The 20863-nt window shown below is 40.5% G+C and overlaps 1 pseudogene across 4 annotated transcripts; it reads right to left on the reverse strand.

The window, feature by feature from the left end:
* Positions 1–796: 796 nt before the first annotated feature.
* On the reverse strand, positions 797–20863 carry LOC149318816 (plasma membrane calcium-transporting ATPase 1 pseudogene; annotated as a pseudogene). Of its 4 annotated transcripts, XR_016280095.1 has the most exons (5): positions 20781–20851; positions 17705–17857; positions 16358–16412; positions 10932–11050; positions 797–5048 (listed from the first exon to the last, which is right to left on the reverse strand). The product of XR_016280095.1 is annotated as a plasma membrane calcium-transporting ATPase 1 pseudogene, transcript variant X2 (transcript). The 4 variants fall into 4 exon arrangements; XR_016280094.1 differs by lacking the exon at positions 17705–17857 and having other exon boundaries at positions 20781–20863; XR_016280096.1 differs by lacking the exons at positions 17705–17857; positions 20781–20851 and adding an exon at positions 20489–20733.

The following is a 20863-nucleotide window of genomic DNA, read 5'->3' on the forward strand; positions in this document are numbered from 1 at the left end:
TCCTGTGTAATAATTTCCAATAATTTCACACATTATTGTATGCTGCTGCTGCCTTCATCTCCTGCCCTTCTCCCTCCTCCCAAGAGTCTGGGGAGATTATTGCATTCATTTAAAAGCAATTTATTCCTGACAGGATAAAGACATGTTTAAATTTAAAAGCAGGTGTTATCATACTCAGCTGGGGCTGGGCAAGTGCAACCCATATGTAGCCTGGATCCCAGCTGCTCTTATCCAGAGGCTTTTCAAAAACGGGAGCTTGCTGTTTTTGAAAAGCTGCTGGATAAGTGCGGCTGGGATCGGGGCTACACACGGGTTGCACTCCCTGATTTTAAAAATAAACACGGCTTTCTCCCATCAGGGATACGTCGCTTTGAATTTAATGTGATAATCTCCTAAATTAGCCCATGTAAAGCTTGCATGTAAACTGCTGTCTAGATACATTCAAACCCAGGTCTGTCACCATATATTTGTGATTCAAGTATGCTATTAATGTGTGAAAACTAAGTAATAACTGATTAAACTTTAAGGACTGGGTACTCCACAATGGTCATCAACAGGAATGGTAGAAGGAGGGCTGTTGGCTGGCAAGAAATGTTAAGAGTGTACTTGACGTGATAGATGTGCTTCAGAATAAAAACTGATAATACATTGAATAAATTTTGTCACTGGTCCAAGGGCAACTATTAATCTGGTACAATTGGATTTTCCTACTCCTTAAACAACAAGTAAAGTTTTAAATCTTTTTATTGTTCAATAATCTTTATAAGAAATCATGAAGAACAACAAGCAAATAAACTTAGCCTTCTTACAACCTCTTGCACAGGAATAACAGCTCAACAACTAAAGGTTCAAATCACTTGGGGAAGATACCCATTTCCAAACAGGAGATCAAAGCCCCAAGGCATCACCACCATATGTATCATTTATAATTATAAACAGCAGCAAAAGAAAAACACTATTTACTGTTTAACTACTATCATTTATAACACATCACATTTTAAATCAATACATATAAAACATTCAGGACATAGCTGTTGGTTTTATCACTCACTTGCTTTTTCTGAAGAGCCCCTGCAATAAGCAATTTAAATGCTCAAGTTCCATAAAGGCTGCAAGCATAAAGTACAGACCCACCACCTATGAACAAAATTTGAATTGACTTCTTGTTTTTATTTTTCATGTCCCCCTTGCCTTATCCTCTAGAAAAATTATCTCTTTTGGCTAGATAGTTTCAAAATATTTTTCAACTGAAATTATCAAATGGGGCACGGGAGCAAAGCCCATCCTTATCCTGTCTGCGACAGCAATTGCGTAAAAGACTTTCTTTCATGTCACACTGATCCTATCATAAACCTGTCAGTGACGTGGAATTGCATTAACGGGTTCTTCCGTTAATGCAAAATGAAGAGCAAGAACGGGACAAGGACAGGATCAGTGCAACGTCTTTTGAAAGTCTTTTGCGCGATTGCTGTCATTTGCACTTTCCAGATAGAACAATGACAGGATCAGTGCAATGTCGCTGAAAGTCCTTCCCGCAATCACATGGGAAGGATGGAAAAAGGATGGGACAAGGTCTTCCGTCTGATAATCTCCAATGACTACTGTGAAACAAATCCTAACCATTTCTTAATGGAGTGAACATATGTATTAGTCATGTTGACCTGCAGATTCAATAACAGATGAAAGAAAGGTTTAGACCCATTACATATGTTTCCCTAGACTTTAGCGCTACATGCTGAATGTCTCTCACTACGTAAGGGAGCTTGAAATGCCCTCACTACTCTGCACTGAACTTGTATTCTCTTCAGGCTCCTGCACCACAAAATTTGACTGTGACGCAGCTGCTGCTCACTATAGTCAATCTCGGTGGTGTCAGCTAGCTCTTCTTCTTCTTCTGCTACTGGTGGGGTCTCACCAACTTCTTTCAGACACCATAGATAGCTGGTTGGAATACTTGCAATGACTTGACCCCATAATAAGGTCCCCATACCAAAGAAGATTGACCACAGCCATTGCTCTAATGTAATCTTTGTACAGCTAAAGGGCCTCCCTCCAAACTGCACAATGACAATCTGTACAACTAATGTTCCCAGAGCAATAGCACAAAAAATTGAATTTGTGAATATTCCTGAAAACACATTTCTTTCTCCATGAATCTTTCGAGCATTGACTTCATTAAAAATCTGCATCATCACAAACGTATTGAATATAAGAGTGTAATGCTGGGTAGGTGGTGCCTCCAATGGTGCAATTCGCCCATTTTCAATATCAAATATTTTTTCACCTACAAACAGAAGTGTAAAGACAACTACAAGCTGATATATGGCATGAAACAAAATATTTTTCATCATTACACGGGAAATAAGAGGTTTATTTCTACCATAGGGCTTCCGTTTCAACAGATCCTCTGTTGGCTTTTCTGTTGCTAAAGCGAGAGAGGCAAAGGTATCCATTATGAGATTGACCCACAGCATCTGAACAGCTTTCAGGGGAGAATTTTGGGTGACACATGCTCCTGTAAAAGCAACAACCACAGCTACCACATTGACAGTGAGTTGAAACTGAAGAAATTTGGAAATACTGTCATATACATTTCTGCCCCACATAACTGCTTTAACAATGCTTGAGAAGTTATCATCTGTCAGAATGATATCAGAAGCTTCTTTAGCTACATCTGTTCCAGCAATACCCATTGCAAACCCAACATCAGCTTTTTTTAGTGCAGGCCCATCATTTGTACCATCACCAGTCACAGCTACCACTTGCCTTTGTTCTGTGATATTGCTGTTAATGATCCCTGCCACGAGGTTGTACTTGTCAGTAGGGGAGGATCTTGCAAGCACACAAAGTGTAGGCCAAACCTTGTCCATAAGCTCTTGTTTTATCTTCCCATCTGCACTCCGTATTTGCTTATTGAAATCAGTCCCCTCTAGACACACAAATGTCTCCCCAGGTCGAATAATGCCACATTTTACAGCTATAGCACGAGCTGTGTTAATGTTATCCCCAGTGACCATACGCACAACAATGCCAGCACTCTGACATTTTTTAATTGCATCAGGAACTTCAGGTCTCACTGGATCTTCAATACCTACAACTGCAATACATGTCAAACCCGTGATGATATCATCCTCATTATCCCATACTGAATGATCTGATTGGTCAAAGTCAGCTGGGAAATCTCTGAAAGCTAGACATATGGTTCGGAGTCCCTCAGACGCCATTGGTGCAATCACATTTTTAATAACATTTCCCCTATCTTTTTTTGAAAATGGGGCAGGTGCTCCGGCACCATTCAAAAGTCGGGTGCATTTCTGAAGGAGAATTTCAGAAGCACCTTTGCTGAACAGTTGAAAACTACCATCTTCATTTTTTAAAACTGTGCTCATGGATTTCCTGTCAGAATTGAAGGTGTAGACTTTATATAATTTTTCTTCTGGTATCTTAATTCTTACAGCCTCATAATTCTGATTTAATTCTAGAAGCAAGCCCAGTAGGGCACATTCAGTTTTATTGCCAATTTGACAGGGCAGTCCTCCTTCCTTTTCGGGAGGAAGTATTTTAGATGTATAAGCACAGTTTATAGAAATACTTTTAAGCAGATAATTCAGCATGGTTGGATGAATTAAATCAGGTGCAGGGACAATTTTATAGTGTGTGCCACCAATGAAAATCTGGACCACAGTCATTCTGTTCATTGTTAAGGTTCCTGTTTTATCTGAACAGATTGCTGTTGCGTTACCCATAGTTTCACAAGCATCCAGATGTCTCACAAGGTTATTGTCTTTCATCATTTTCTTCACAGAGTATGCAAGTGAAATGGTGACTGCAAGTGGAAGGCCTTCTGGAACTGCTACAACCAGGATTGTAACACCAATAATAAAGAACTTTACAATATATTGTATGTAAACTGGTGTACACGAAACAGTCCAGGGACGCTTCTCAACCAAAAAGGTTTGTATAGCAAAAGAAAGTATAAGGACAATAACGGTGATTACAGACATTGCCAGCCCTGCTTGGCCAATTTGAACTGCTAATCTTGTGAGTTTTGCTTGTAAAACTGATTTTTCTTTTTTGTGTTGAGCTGGTTTATTTGCATTTTCAGGTGACTTATTTTCATCCACTTTAGGTGCCTTGCTGTTCTCCAAATCGTTTGACTTTTTAGGGTTTTTGCTGTCTTCTTTGTCTTTTTCACTGTCATCTCCAACCCCAAGTAAGGTGAGGATAATTCCTGTTTGTGAGTTTACTCCTACAGCAACAATAACCATTTTCCCAGAGCCTTCCATTACATGAGTACCTGCAAACAACATGGGGTCCCCTGTCAGAGACTTTTTGACATGATCTGATTCTCCTGTGAGGGTGCTTTCATCGATTTTCAGATCATGCCCTTGGAGAAGCAAACCATCAGCTGGTAAAAGGTCACCATATTTGATATGTGCAACATCTCCCACCACTAAGTCAGCCACTGGCACTTGTGTTATTTCCCCATTCCTGATCACAGAGAACGTCTGTTCTTTTTCAATACGACTCTGCAATCCCCTAAACTGTTTTTCTTTACTCCAGTCATTGAAAGCTGTAACTAGCACTACACAAACAACTGACAATAGTATTGCAGCTCCTTCAATCCAATCAGCTTCCTCCTCTTCATCTTCTTCAAATTCATCTGCGTGACATGCTTGAGCACTTCCTCCTGGGGGATCATAAAATGAAAGTACCAAGGATATGATGGCTGCAACTTCTAAAATACATAATGTCGTATCTTGCAGTGCTTCCCATACTAATTCTAGGAATGTCAGAGGTTTTTTAGGGGGTATAAAGTTCTTTCCAAATACAGATCGCCTAATCACTAATTCTGATGGGGAACCAGATATCCCATTTATAGGAGAGGTGTGCAGCTGTTTACAGATTTCAGCGACGTTACCATACTTCTTTTTTATTTCTTTCGCTGCTTCCTGTTTTCGAAATTCCATTAAAATCCGCAATTCTGCGAGAGTGATTTTGAAGTCTTCTGCTGCCAGAGGGACTGGAGTCACCATCACAAAGCCTTCCTGTAATATACAATGACAATCCAGAAACTTTCAACAGCACTACAGACTGAACACCTCCCTTCTTTATATATACCTATTTGGAGATTTTCAAAATTTACAAAGGAAGTAACTTTTTAAAAAGATGCTAAAGCATTTAGAATTTACAGCCACTGAGACATCTCTCCTTTTTTTTTGAGGGGGGGGGGAACAGATTGCTCCTTTGCACTGGCTTCCAGGCGGCTTCAAAGTGTGGCATTTTGACCTTGCATGCTCTGAAGCCACATGGAAGCCAATGTCATGCTGCCCACCCACACATGTATGGCTTCACAGCGTTCCGGCATCATAGTGTTTATATGCTGCACACCACAGGAGCACTATAAAGTTGCAAAAGGGAGGGAAAAGCTGGCTTTTTGCTGGCTCAAAAAAGAGTGTCAATTTGCTGCTTCTTTTTGGGCTGGCAAAAAAACGGATTGGGATTGTGGTGTGCAGTTGCCGTAGTCCCAACCTGGCTCTCCCAGGGGCGGTCTGTTCTGTCTCTTACTAATGAAGAAGCTGTTTTTCTTTCTGACGGGAACAAACCCTGCAGCAAACATATTTACTATTGAGCCCACAGAGATGACCCAGGAGTTCAGAATATTTTATTACCATTTTAAAGTTAAAAAGTGAATGGGGATTGACTTCCAATGGAATGGTGGCACAATGATTGTCACCTTGGCAGTAGATCTGAGCAACGATTGCTTCTTGTGGAGATAAGATCAGCCAGGGGGACTTACTGGCTTATAGATGGTATCCCTCCAATAAGGAGGAAACAGAGGGGATCACCAAAGGTCCCTGGGTGCTCCTAGCATTCCTGTTCAGAGACGGTAAGAAGAGAGAAGAGAGATGTGCAAGGAGCAGAGTGGAGAAACTGGAGCAAGCCATGTCTGCAGCAAGCAGGCACTTTGCGGCACAAGCACCACCACCACTCTTCTAATGTGCAAAAGAACTTCTAATGGAACTAATCAACATGAACCTGCCAACTTTGAACTTTCTACAAATAAAGAACTCATCTCCAAGGAGCTTTGGTTAACATGTTCAGGTATCAACTTATACCACAGGCTCAGAAAGAACTTTTCTTTAGAACAAGGAGAACTTGGGAAAAATAAATCACCAGGAACAGATGATATCCCAACTGAACTGCTACAATGCACACAGACAGAAGCAACTCTGCTATTAACCAAAACATGCCAACAAATATGGGAAACAAAGTGGTGGCCAAAAGGTCAGAAACTATCAATAAATAACCAAATCCACAAGAAAGAAGATTCAAAAGGCTACAGCAACTATAGGACCATTGCATTAATCTCCCATGCAAGCAAAATTATGCTCAAATTTCCGCAGCATACGACTCCAATCATCCATGGAGAGAGAAATCCCAAAGGTGCAAGTGGGATTCAGGAAAGGAAGAGTCACTAGGGACCACACTGCAAACATATAATGGCTAATGGTGCACATTAAGGAACCCCCCCCCCCCAAAAAAAAAAAAGCAGCATGTGCATTATAGACTCTAGCAAAGCATTTGATGGTATAGACACAATAAGCTATGGAAGGCTCTCAAAGACATGGGGATGCCACCACATTTGATAGTCCTGATGAGAAACCTGTACCAAGGGCAAGAGGCTACCGTCAGAACCGAATATGGGGAAACAGATTAGTTCCCAGCAGGCAAAGGAGTCAGGCAAGGCTGCATTCTTTTGCCCTATTTGTTTAACTTATATGCTGAAAACATAAGAAAGGCAGGGTTAGATTCAGAAGGAGGAGGTGTGAAGATAGGAGGAAGGAACATCAACAACCTAAGACAGTGATGACAAATCTTTTAGGGACCGAGTGCCCAAACTAAATGGGGTGTTACCTGTTTCTGGGGGTGGGTCTTTTTTTGGGGGGGAGAATGGGACTTCTGGGACAGGACTTCCGCCCTCTGGGGGTGGGACTTCCAGGGCAGGACTTCTTCTCACCACCCTCTTGGGCCTTCAGCCATCTCTGAAGGCCTGGGACAGCTGGGAAGAGGTGGAACAGCCATGCATCTGTTCTTCCTCTTCCCCGCCTTCTGCATGCCCTGAAAAATGGCTTTATGTGCCCTCTTTGGCATGCATGCTGTAGATTCACGACTACAGACGTAAGATATATAGATGACACCATAATACTGGTGGAAGACATCACAGACTTGGAACAGTTACTAAGAAAGGTCAAAGATGAAGGAGTAAAGGCAGGCTTAATGCTGAACATAGAAAAAATGAAAATAATGACCATAGAATTAATACAGGAATTTAACCTAGACAATGAGGAAAATGAAATAGTTAAAGAAATACTGTACCTAGGATCAAACATTGATCAGAATGGTGACAGCAATAAGAAATAAGAAGATGACAAGGAATGGGAAGTGCAGCTATGAAAGAACTAGACAAGATCCTAAAAACATACAAATGAGCATTAATGTTAGAATTGTCCAAGCCATTGTATTCCCCATCGTCATGTACTGGTGCAGGAACTGCACAGTGAAGAAAGCATATAAGAACAAAATCAATGCTGGAGAAGAGTGCTTAGGAGACTGTTGTCAGCGTAAAGACAAATAAATGGGTTCTTGATCAAGCCTGAAATCTCTTTGGAAACAAAGATGATCAAATTGAGGCTGTTGTACTTTGGCCACAAAATGAGAAAGCATGGATCATTAGAGAAGAAAATAATGCTTGGAAAGGTAATGGGTATAAGGAGGAAAGGAAGATCATATGCCAGATAGTTGGACTAAATCAGTGAGGTCATGGGCACGAATTTGCAGGACCTAAGCAGAGCAGTGGAGGATAGGGGATCTTGGAGATGTCTCATAATAATTAATTAATAATTTGTTTTATTTATATACCGCTATTCCAAAGATCATAGCGGTGAACAGCAAGTAAGCTAATTAGCAAGTAAGCTAATTTGCCCCCAACAGTCTGGGTACTCATTTTAGCGACCTCGGAAGGATGCAAGCCTGAGTCAAGCTTGGGCCCTTTTGCTGGTCTTGAACTCGCAACCTTGTGGTTTCAAGCTAATGGCTGCAGTACAGGCATTTAACCACTGCGCCACCAGGGCTCCACAGGGTTGTTGTGAGAGGAGGAAGTTAGATTCAGTATGAGGCTTGATCAAGGACCCATTTATTTGGGCAACAAGGAATACCGACAGTGGGAAGGTAACTGCAAAGAAATATAGGACATAAAATAAAAAAATAAAAAGATAAGAATCAGAAAGGAAAAGGGAAAGAGGAAGAAAGAAAGAAAGATTTATAGAGATAAGTACTATATAGTCTATTTAATATATTTCACTTATAGTTCATTTGAGTGTTTATATTGTGGCTAAAAAGAGGCTAAAAACTTTCCTCTTCTGTCAAGCCTTCCCCTCTGGAAAATGAACTAGAGTATTCTGATCCCATCAACTTTTTGCCTCACCCTTTTAAATTATTGTTTTTAGATTTGAGATTTGTATATTGTTATTGGTTTTATCTATTTATGATGTGTTGTAACTGGTTTTAAATTTTGTGTACACCACTTTGATCTTCTGGAAAAGTGGTATAGAAATAAAAAAATTATTATTATTATTATTATTATTATTATTGAATTAGAAAACAAGATAAAGAAAGGAAAAGAACCATAGGTGATAGAATAACTGAGTCACAGAGTTGGAAGAGACCACAAGGGCCATCAAGTTCAACCCCCTGCCATGCAGGAATAAACATCAAAGCACTGCTGACAGATGGCCACCCTCCTCAAAGAAGGAGATTCCACCACTCTCTGAGGGAGTATGTTCCACTGTTGAACATCTCTTAATGGCAGGAAGTTCCTCCTAATGTTGAGGCAGAAACCCTTTTCCTGTAGAGAATTGCTCCATGTCCTATTGTCTGGAGCAGCAGAAAACAAGCTTGTTCCACCCTCAATATAACACCCCTTCAAATACTTAAAACAGGGTTATCATATCACCCCTTAACTGTCTCTTCTCCAGGCTAAACATCCCCAGCTCCCTAAGTCATTTCTCATAGGGCATGGTTTCCAGAACCTTCACCATTTTAGTCGCCCTCCTTTGGACATGCTCTAGTTTCTCAACATCCTTTTTAAATTGTGGGGCCCAGAACTGGACACAGTATTCCAGGTGGGGCCTGAGCAAAGCAGAATAGAATGGCACCATTACTTTCCATGATCTAGACATTATACTTCTATTAATGCAATCTAAAATCGCATTGGCCTTGTTAGCTGCCGCATCACACTGTTAACTCATGTTCAATTTGTGGTCTGCTTTGACTCCCAGATCCCTTTCACACATAGTTTCATTCAGCCAGGTGTCACCCATCCTATATCTGTGCATTTCATTTTTCCGCCTTAAGGACAGTACCTTTCATTTCTCCATATTGAATTCCATTTTGTTAGCATTGGCCCAGCTTTCTAGTCTATTCAGGTCATTCTGAATTTTGATCCAGTCCTCTGGGATATTTGCTACACCTCCTAATTTGGTGTCATCTGCAAATATGTGGCAGAAGGAATTATGTAAGGTATTTAAAGGTAATAAACCTGAGTATTGATGGTATATCTGTATGTATAACATGTAGGTCTGTCTGTCTGTCTGTCTGTCTCTATATGTATGTTAAGTAAGTATGCTTTTGTAATGGCATTGGTAATTTGTATTTTTTTAATAATAATAATAATCAATAAAGTAATTTTATTTTATATTTTAAAAATAGCAAATGAGGCTTCTACAATGGGACTTAGGGACAGGGGGGATATATCTCTTCATGTCCTCTTTAGAGAGGATACATGGCATGCGGAATAGCGGTCTACAAATAAAACTTATTATTATTATTAAATGTTCCTAACAGCAGCAATGCAGTTGTAGTCCAATTTGGACCCCTATGCTGCCGCCTTTTACTTTAAAAACTCATCTGCTTTGCAGTTAAGGATCTCCTGCTATCTCTTCTACTTTGGTTCTTTGAGAGGGCACTCTTTCTTACCCTCAGCTGCCTTGTGCCTGTAACAACAGGGTAAAATTTGAACCAGTGTGCAGCAGTTGAAACAAGCTGGGGGGAAATGGGAAGAAGAAGGGGAAATGGGAGATATTTTAAAAGTGGCTAAAAAGTGGGATGGCAGAGGATTAATTGGTGCTGGCCTTGCTAGATTGGGACAGTTGAAGGATATGGTACAAACTAAGAAAAAATATTGAAAATGGTTGCTACAACTATCCCACTAATGGACATTTGTATTGCACAATGGAGCCAAATGCCCTGGTTATCAGAAAAGGCAGCCTTTACATGAAGCAGATATACGTTTATTATGATGGGGAATACAAAGAGGCTTTTCTGCAGCAGAGACCTGTAATATAAATACTTCTGATGATCTGCCCAACAGAAAATACTTCTAGCACACAAACATGGACTTATGTGTTTCTGGTGATTCAGAAGCTCTGAAACTTGGAAGAAAAGACCATCCTCTCTATATGGGTTGATGAAGAACTATACCTAATTCCAGTAATAACTACCAACCAACTAGCACTAACAATTAGATACTACTAGCACTGTTAATGTTAAATTACACCTGTGTTACTTCCTTTGCTACGTGAGACTATTGAATATTAGTGGGTATATTCTTTTGTGCTTGTATGATTATTTTCTTGACACACTATCATGTGAAATAGATACATAAATGAGGACAGAATCTGTTACTTTTCTTTTGTTTCGATGGGCAATTTTACTTCCTTTAAAATTTGAAGGGAATGTGAAAACTGCAAGCTTCGAATGCCACATTAGTAAGGCTTTTCCACCAGTATTCACCTCTCAGTTAGCCAGTCTGAAAAAGCCTCTTGCACTAAAATCTTTCAGGATTACAAATGAAAGTAAATGTCATTTACCTCTGTATCAACAAATGGGAGAATCCAATTTCTCTGTATTCGTAGAAATATTTCTATCTGATTGCTGTTTCCTCTAAAGCAGCTTTCACCAAGGATCAGAGAAAGTGGTCTTCTATTTGCTATATATTATGAACACAAAGGAAAAGATTAATTGTCAATAGTTACAGTTCTTCAATTGCTTTTTTTATTATCAAGCACCCAATGCAAAACAGCCAGTCATAACATTACAAGAAACAACTGTTCTTTGTAAAAGATTCTTACCAGATTTTTATTGCTGAGAGTCAAGATTCAAACTCTCCCTTCTGATAAATGCACTCAGCTATAAGCTAAGTATCCTAATAAAAGTGTTTCTCTTGGACAGAAGCTCTCCCAGCAGGAAATTTAAAGTTTTAATATGCTCAATTATCTATGGAGGCAATGATAGTGGAAAAATATTTCTCTTTATTTATGCATAGACAACAGTTGGAATGACATTGAGAAGGCAGATACCTGAGGTGTAGTGCTCACAAACCCAGCCTAGAAAAGATGGCAAACTGGCGTCACAGGAGAAAGAAGATAGCACATCTGCAGCTTTAATAGTTGTGTAGAAGAGGGAATAGTCAACAGGTGTAGCTTGTAATGCAAGCTACATGTGGTGAAATTCTCTGGTCTACAAGATTATTGAAGGCAGAGGAGCTCTGACATCTTTTTCATCTGGCCACCCTGTGGAAACCTATACCTTGACTACATGAGTTTGGATTCCAGATGATGCTTCACCTGAAGGCTCCTCTCAATTAACGTGCTAAAGACAAAGCTAAACTAAAACTCCTTCTTCCTAACATTTAGCTATCTATGAGTGTATCCACACTGCAGAATTAAAACAGTTTGATATCATTTTGACTGCTATGACTCTATCCTACAGAATCCTGGGATTTGTAGTTTGGTGAGGTAGCAGAACGCTCTGACAGATCAGGCTGAATTCCTCACCAAACTGCAAATCTGTAGGCAGAATCATGGCAGTTAAACTGGTATCAAACTGATTTAATTTTGCAGTGTGGATACACCCCAAGTGAAGATAATTATTCTGTTGAGAATCATTCAGTCTTGTTAGTCTGTGTCTGCAATCTAGCATGATTCAGCATACAGATTCTAGATACAGCAGGGGAAGGGATCAGTGGTTCTACAGATGTTGTTGAATTGCAGCTCCCAGCATCCCTTACCATTGACTCTGCTGTGTGGGATTTGAAGTACAAAACATAGGGACTATACAATCTCACCCTTAAGATATGTGTTTCTTACCTCATCTATATTTTGTGAGGGCCAAATCCCAAATTTAAAATACTAATCTTCAAAAATGGCACCAGTCTCAAAAAATAAAAGGCACATTGTATGCTCCCATCTGAGGCAAAGTGTTAAAATTATTTTTTGATCCCTCTCTTCACAGAACCTCCCCCCACCACTTGAGGCTCAGCAAACTACACATAATGTTTAATGCATGGTCACTTTGAACATAGTTGTATTTTTAACAAATAAAATCAGACAGAAATATTGGTGTGTGTGACTATGGGATAATTTTGATGAGGACATCCATGAGATGGGAAAGGGTTTAATTCATAGTCAATCATGCTGGCAGGTGGATAACTAGCATCATAGAATTGGAAGGGGTTGCAAGGAGTCAAATAGTTCAAAAAAGTGATACAGGTATGCCTAGGGCCAGCTCTAGGTATTTTGCCACCCTAGGCGAGAAATATTTTGGTGCCCCCGTCGCCCCTCGTAGCTCATTTGACTGCCCTTTTTCCTACACAGATAAAAGCCAAGTGATGGCCTTGCCACCAGGAGAAAAAACTGCCACATTTGATATTGGGAGTTTTATATTTCATGCTTGACTGGATGTATGATTTGTGTATAGACTGGGGAAAACATGGGTGCTTTTACAATACCACCTGGGAAAACCCCTTGTTGGACTAAAAATCCCAGAATCCCCTGGTCAATTGAGTCAGCATGCACAAGAGGGGGTACAGATTGCCTGGGCACCACCAGAACAACATCATCATCAACAACAACAAACAGCTTCTCAAAATTGAGATTTCAAATTGATCTGCTTCTGTTTTGTTTTTTGCTTAAATCTGACGTGTTGAATGTAGCTGTAAAAGTTGTATTTTTGTCTAGTGATTTGCAAAAAGAGGGAACCAAAGACACCTTTTCTGCCTCTTCTTACCTCAGTGAGGGAAAGCATACCTCAGGGAACACAGGTGCTGCAGCTGTCACCTCAGAAGAGGAGGATTAATACAGAAGGGAGCTTTGCCTTTCCCCCCCTTCACTAGCAATCCAATAGCCAGCAGGAGCATGAGTGCTGCCCGTGGATTCCTCCAAGCTCTCCCCTGGCTGCTGCTTTTTGCTCTTTGCAGGCAGCAGTAGGAACCGGAATGAAGAGCAAAAAGGAGCAGGGCCAGTGGAGAGCGAAGGGTGCCTGGCTGGGGTGCGCGTGTGCACAGCCCAGGCAATTCCCGGGGCTCCACACGCGCTCCTGCTGGCCCTGCTCCTTTTTGCTCTTTGGGAGAGCCAGCAGGAGTGCCAGTGGCGCCCCAGGGATTGCCTGGGCTGTGTGTGCACACTCTCTCTGCCTCCCTTGTCACCTGCCGCGCCAGTGCCGCCCCTAAATTTTTGCCACCCTAGGCAGCTGCCTAGGTTGCCCATATGGGTGAGCCAGCCCTGGGTATACCTTGGTTAACAAAGTAGATGTGTTCCTATTACATGTTTAAGAGAAAATTTAGTACTGGGGAAGAAATAACATGGAAAGAAAAAAAGAAAAAAGCCAATTTTCCTTTCCATGCAGTGTCTGCAAAAAAGAAAAGCATTTTCTTTCCTTCCCAAATCATCCTCCAAGCCATCTAAACCTGCTATAAAAGGCATGCAGCCCATTAGAGCAGATGCTGAGGGTATACAGGGGCTGTGTGTGCGTGTGTGTGAAAATGACCTCTTCCTAGATTTGTCTTCCATCAGCAAAAACATCCACTTGGACCATGGCCATTAAGCCCTGCCTAGCTCTCTAGCTAAATTGTTGTTGCTGTGTGCCTTCAAAGTTGTTTCAGACCTATGGGAACTCTAAGGTGAATCTATCACAAGGATTTCTTGGGCTGAGAGGATATGGTTCACCCAATGTCACCCAGTGGGTTTCCATGACCGAGTGAGGAAATTGAAACCCAATCTCCAGAGTTCTAGTCCTATGCTCAAACCACTAGACCATGCTGACTCTCCCCTAGCTAAAAAGCATCTTATAAAGATAACAATTTGTTGTTCTCAGAGCTGGAAGAACATCATTGGCCCTTAGACCTTTTAACACCTGTGACTTCTGTATTTGAATGCGTATGTGTAAACATTTGAGGTAATTTTCTTTCTGTCACTTGTACGGAATATTTCATCTGTATGTACCTTATGTGGCAAGAGCTAGTATTAAGCACATAATGGTGACCCTTTAATTCTAGTAAACACAGAGTGGGAAATGGGCCACAACTTTGATGCTGATGGTCTGGCTATCTGCACATCTAGGGTTGCCAGTTTGGATCTCGGATGGAGCCCTTGTAACCTGATATTTAACAGATCCTGAAGCAGGACAGGGTACACTGAAGCTACATCTAGTGGGACAAAAGCACCTGTCCACTCCCTCTCTCTAAATTCCAGCTTTCAGCCTGTCATTCCTTCCAAACATGACTACTGCATCACTTGTGGAGGCCAGGAGGGCATGGCAGAGCAAATAACATGAACAGAACTCACATCTCCATGTCAGAAGAATAGCCATGTTGAGCAAAACGGTTGCAGCTGAAAGAGTCTGGAAGGTGGGGGAGAATAAGTACCTCTGCCTTGCCTGATGGAACTTTAGGATACTTCATTCTGCTCAAAGATCTGTTAAGGATTGAAATTATAGGAGCCCAGTGGCATCCCCATCCCTGGTATCACCCAGTGTGAGGGAGGCTGCCAAGAAGGGGGCAGCCCTTTCCTTCGCTGCAGCAAAACCAGGAGGGGTGCACCCAGGCCTGTCCTTCGCTGTCGTGGCAGAGGTCTCCCTGTAAGGAGACTTTTGCTACTGTGGCAAAGCCAGTAGAGATGCAGCAGGAGGACAGCCTGACGGGGTGTCACCCTTCTTCTGGGTTGTCATCCAGTGTGGGCTGCACTCCCCTAGTCATTCCACTGCAGGAGCCTCATCCCAGATCCAACCTAGAAACCTTGCACACAACACAACATTGACTGAAGGGAGGAAAAGATCTTTATAGCTGAATATACGCAGCAGTTTCCACTTGATCAGTAACTCTGCATAACCAGGATTGTTGGAACTGTACTGCTGTTCACGTGTGGCATTCCCTTTTGTGTGCTCAGTGAATAATGCAGGCATGAGAAAGACATACAATCCCACTCCCTCCTCACAAACAGAGCAGGTGAACATTTCAGTCTCCCATAACATTTCACGGCTGGCCTGAAAGGAATTTCAAAGTGAAATTCTGATAAAAACAGCTTTGTTAGAATTTATACAGGTTCATTCTGTTCAGGTGTAAAGTGAGGCAATGCCTTCTCATCCTGCCAGAGGTATTAACTGACATAACAAAACATGGGGCCTGAATTTGATTCTTAGTCTCAACTAAATCAATGGGAAGTTGATAAGTCAATACTTCTATTGACTGCAAGTACTTGGCCGCAAGTACTCTCAGCAATTACTGTTAATGTCATTAGTCACTGCACTTACTTTGCATGGACTCAAGTTTTAATTTAAATTGTTACAGTGTTGTACTTTTTTTTGCATTTCATTTGACCCTTGTGTTCACAATGCTTTCCCCCCTATATCCATGTATACAGTGGTACCCCGGGATACGAATTGATCGCGTTACGAAATTTCCGGGGTACGAAAAAGTTAGATTGGAAAAAACTGTTCCGGGTAACGAAAGATTTTTCGGGTTACGAAATTCATTTCGGCGCGTTTCGGCGCGAAATTCAAATGCGAAGCGCGGCTAGCGGCTTTCCAGCGCTAACGGAAAGCCTTTTCGGGTTGCGAAATGTATCGGGTTACGAACGGCGCCGCGGAACGAATTAATTTCGTAACCCGAGGTAGCACTGTATACCTGCCAGTTGAGGATAACACTGTATGAATCTGAATTAAATTCAGTTCTATGGGCGCATCTGCACTGTAGAAACAATACAGTTTGACACCACTTTTAGTGCTGAAGCTCCATCCTATGGAATCCAGGGATTTGTAGTTTTACAAGATATGTAGCCTTCTCTGTTAAAGAGTGCTGTGCTTAACAAAACTGCATGTCCCAGGATTCTGTATGTGTCAAACTGCATTATTTCTACAGTGTAGGTGCACCCTATGTCATATTATACATTTGTTAACCTACCCTTCTACAGGACTGTGCTTTTTCTAATGGTCTACACTTTGGAGCAGTAATTCTGCTTACCTGAACAGGAGACTTCAAACAGCAGAGGGCACTTTAATCTCAAAGATCCAGCAGCCTATTGACAAATGGGAAGTGCAGAATAGAAACAAAGTGAAAATAGGAAAGAAATTACAATTACAAATTAGCACCACCTGTGTAGTGATGTGGACTGAACTAGCAATTATGGGCTTTCTTGCAAGAGCAGCTAGGTAAACTTTTTTTCCATTTGTAAGTAAAGAGCTGGAGTAGAATATGAAAGAATGGTCTCCATCTGGAATTATACAAGTTTGCCTTTTAAGCTTTCCTTATTCTAATTATTATAGCGGTGTTATTGTGGCTGCTTTATCAGGTGATAGATTAATCCCCTGAGAACCTTAATCAGATCTATTTAAATACTCCTTTATGGTGATGATTAGAGTTGGCACCTTTTTTATCTGGCTTGGTACCTTCATCTTTAACACCAACCTAACAAGAAGACTTTAAAGCAGGTGTTACTTTTAGTTTTTCTTTTCATGCAGGAAGATTCATCTGCTTTCTTTCCAGTGACTTAACTGGCAGTATGAATTTATCTCTTTTTTTTTTAGGGGGGGAGGTGTCCAATTGATCTTTGGTAGGTTTCATTTGAAGTCTTATTACAAATTATTAAAACACCAAATTAACCTAAAATTAGACCTTTTGACTTAGGGATACAATTTTATTTATGGCAGGAGTATTCCAAATAGCTGCACAGAGCAGGTGAAGGAAATACTGTTATCAAGCAAATATATCTGCAAACAAAACTATGGATTGGATTTTTCTTTTTTATGCATGCATAGTAATATTTGCTTTCTTTGTTATTAGTGCATTCAAGTAAAGTAAGGGATTCATCTAATGTTAGAGGAGACCCCTTGATATCAGTTGGACTTAAGTAAGTTGTAACTCAACAAGTGAACTTTTAAAAAGAGCTTTTATCTTTTAAAATTGCATTTTATTCTTTTATTGTGTGGTTTATTTTAATACTGTAATAATTTAATTCTATTTTAATGTTTGATTTTTGTATGTTTTTAATTGCATTCTTCTTTTAAATTGTGAGCTGCTTTGAATCCCAATTTTGGAGCAAACGCAGAATATAAATATAATGATTAAGAATTGTGGCTAACAAGTTTTATTCAATTCAGTGGGTCTACTCTAGAAAGGACAAACAAGCTGTAAATGTGTTGCCTGTATTCTATATGATGTTGGGATGCTGTATCCCAAATATGAGCCATCTTGCTCTCACAGAAGCTTCTTTTCCCACTTTATACCAGCTTTGGTTCTAAAGATAAAAGGGTATATGCTTAACTATTCATGCAGAACAACCTATATAATTAATTATTTGTACAAGAATACCTTAGAGAGATAGCGTGGTGTAGTGGTTTGAATGTTGCACTAGGACACTGGGAGACAGGGTCAAATCTCTGCTTGGCCATGGAAACTTACTTGGGCAAGTCACACTCTCTCAGCCTCAGAGGAAGGCAAGGACAAATGCCCTCTGAACAAATTCTGCCAAGAAAACTTATTATAGATTTGCTTTGGGATCACAATAAGTCAGAAATGAGACTTGAAGGCACATAGCAAGAAAAACATCAACCTTAGATCCTTCCCGATGGCTGTGCAACTCTGATCTGGACTCTAATGCTTCCTTTTGCATGCCCCACTGATATTTTTTTTAGCTGCTTCTGTTGACTTTATCCTTCTGGCCCATATGCTCCTTTGAGTATATTTTTACAAGTAATCTGTAATAATTCTTTATTAGTCCCTGTAGAGTTTTTGTCTTTCCTCTTTTATGTTGTACAGCATCAGCTTCTGTTAGATTCTAATTCTGAGTTTCTCTTCTTTGTTTTATGCCTTTGCTTGACTGAATGCCTAGTTCATTTTGAAGATGCAATTTTGAAGTATTTGTCCCATCAATGAATCAAGAATTTCACTGCAGCACAGCTTATTGTAAAGGTTGCCAAAAACCTTTCATGCTGAAAATTTGATTTGTAGGTGTTCTGAGATTAATGTTTGCAACTGAATTCAGCGCAAAATATTCCGTTTATGAAGAATTATAGCAGGATGGAGAACATATGGCCCAAGAGATCTTGGTGGACAGTACTCTCATCATCCCTTGCTGTTGCCTCTACTGACTAGGAATGATGGGAACTGTAGTCATACAACACCTGAAGGGTGAGATATATTCTGCCCCTGAACTACAGTAATGATGGAACATGCAACCTCAGGTCTTTGGGTCAATCTCTACATTATTAGATGTTTTTGATTATCATGACCCCTAATCCAGAAGCTATGCTTTGTTTGGAGATTTATATTTTTAGATGGTAGGAAAGTAAAGCTTTATGAATGGATACTGTTGTTATAAAATTAAAACGTTACCAGAATTCACTTTAATAATGAATGCTAGAGCAAGCATTTGTAAATTCCCAGCACCTTGGATCTAGATATGGTCACTCAGAGACAAGTCCTATTGGCCTGTTACAGACTGCCAAAATAAAGCTGCTTGGGGTCTCTTTGGAGGTATGCTATTTAAATGATGTATGGGTCCTAAGAGTCCGGAGGTCGCGCCAAAGCCACACTCCATTCCTAAGCACTGGAGTGCAGCTTTGGTGCAGCTTCTGGATTCTTAGAATGCATGCATCATTTAAACGGCATAACTCCAAAGAGGCCCGAAGCAGCTTTATTTTGGCCTGTCTGTAACAGGCCATTGAGTATCCTGCACAGCAGGGCTGGACTGGATGACCCTTTTGGTCTCTTCTGAGATTCTGTGATATTGGCTCAGGATTTCAGCCTTCATTCTTACATTTTTTTCATTGTTATAAATTTGTACAACTTAATGGGCATGTCTTCAGTTGCTTAGCACTCATCTCCCAATGAAAGGTTTCCTCTGTATCCTAATTCTGTCATTCCTATTTTCCCAATTTTTTATCTCAACTATATTTTTCATAAAAAACAGGTTGCCTGAGAGAACTTAATCTTTCCTACACTTTTACAGGGGTCTCAGAGATTGTTTTTTGTGAGTTTTTCTAGCTATGTGGCCATGTTCTAGAAGAGTTTATTCCTGACGTTTCGCCAGCATCTGTGCTGATTCTGATGAATGATCTAATGACAGATGGAGAAACATCAGGAATAAACTCTTCTAAAATATGGCCTCATAGCCCCCAAACCCCACAAAAAATTATGGATGTCAGCCATGAAAGCCTTTGACTTCACGTCTCAGAGATTGTTTGGAAAGTCTACAGCTGTAGATAAAATTTCCCTTATTTTTGTTCACAGGTTTTTCGATTATTTTTTGCGTTTTTATCCATGGAAACAAGAAATGCTCAGATCTTCAGCTTCCTCCATTTTGACATAGTAAGAGGCAGGTAGTACAAGATGGTGGAAAAACTACTTGCTACACTTTGCAGTATCTGTGATCACTCAGAGAAAAAGCAATAAGATAACTTGGCAACAACCTATAGTTTTGCAGCCAAAGAGGACCAGTGCTATCTCTCTCTCTGTCCACTCTGAATAGAAAACCAGCTAGTAGTGGATCTTGGCTGACCTTAATAAATGTGTGTGCTTAAACTAGAATTCTGGGTTTAAGCAAGGGCCTGCTAATGGGTCCTGAACAGAAGAATGGCATGTGGCAATGAACAGTTGAAGCTTTCCATAGCATGGAAATAATCATTATCAGCAACTAATGCCTGAAGATCATGTTGCTGTTTGAGAGTTAGGACCAGAGGCTAATTAAAAAAGAAAAGTGACAGTCCTTGTTTATACTGTAGCATTTTCCAACTGCTATACTTTCTAGGTTCACAAAGCTGCTAACCTAATTTCCCTGGCAGGAATCTTGTGACTTTAAACGCTGGTTTCGCAGGCAGAGATTTAGGTTTTGTTCTGTTTCCATCTCCATGCTAGAAAAATTTAAGTTATTAAATTTCTGCCTGTCAGGCAGCAATAAAAACATAGGAAATAGCTGCTTATAAAGTGCATGGTCCTTGAGTCACCATAGATAGCACCCCAGCCTTCTTTTGAAACTCCTACCTCTTAAACAGCTAGCTGTCTGATCTACCTAGTTAGGCAAATAATTATTGTAGCTATCCTCCTCTTCACACATAAAACAGTTGAATGGAAACTCAGTCTTAAAACAAGACCTACTGAGCATCAGAGTGCATCTGTCTGGAGGCCTCACAATAAAAGGGGAAACAATCCTGTCTTGAAAGGAAAAGAGCCCATGAAAGATGGAGGTTGTAAATATCTTGGGCCCTTCACCCTTTCCCAGGCACAGGAATCTATTTATGCATATCTCTTGAGCTTTTAAGTCTGCTCCCCAGCTTTACTATGGCTGATTCAAACTATTGCACATGCTAAGCTGCATTTTTTTTAACTTCAGCCCTATTCTCATTCCATATCCCCAACGCAGCCCAAACCCAACAGCCCCAAGCATTACTTTGTCCTTGGTCCAAGTATGAGAATAGCCGCAACACTGCTGTGTCTATCAGGCTTTCTAAATTTCCCACATTGGCCAGTAAC

Source organism: Sceloporus occidentalis, unplaced genomic scaffold (genome assembly GCF_023333645.1).
Source record: "Sceloporus occidentalis isolate IW3139 unplaced genomic scaffold, rSceOcc1.0.p SCAF_2, whole genome shotgun sequence".
Classification (NCBI taxonomy): domain Eukaryota; kingdom Metazoa; phylum Chordata; class Lepidosauria; order Squamata; family Phrynosomatidae; genus Sceloporus; species Sceloporus occidentalis.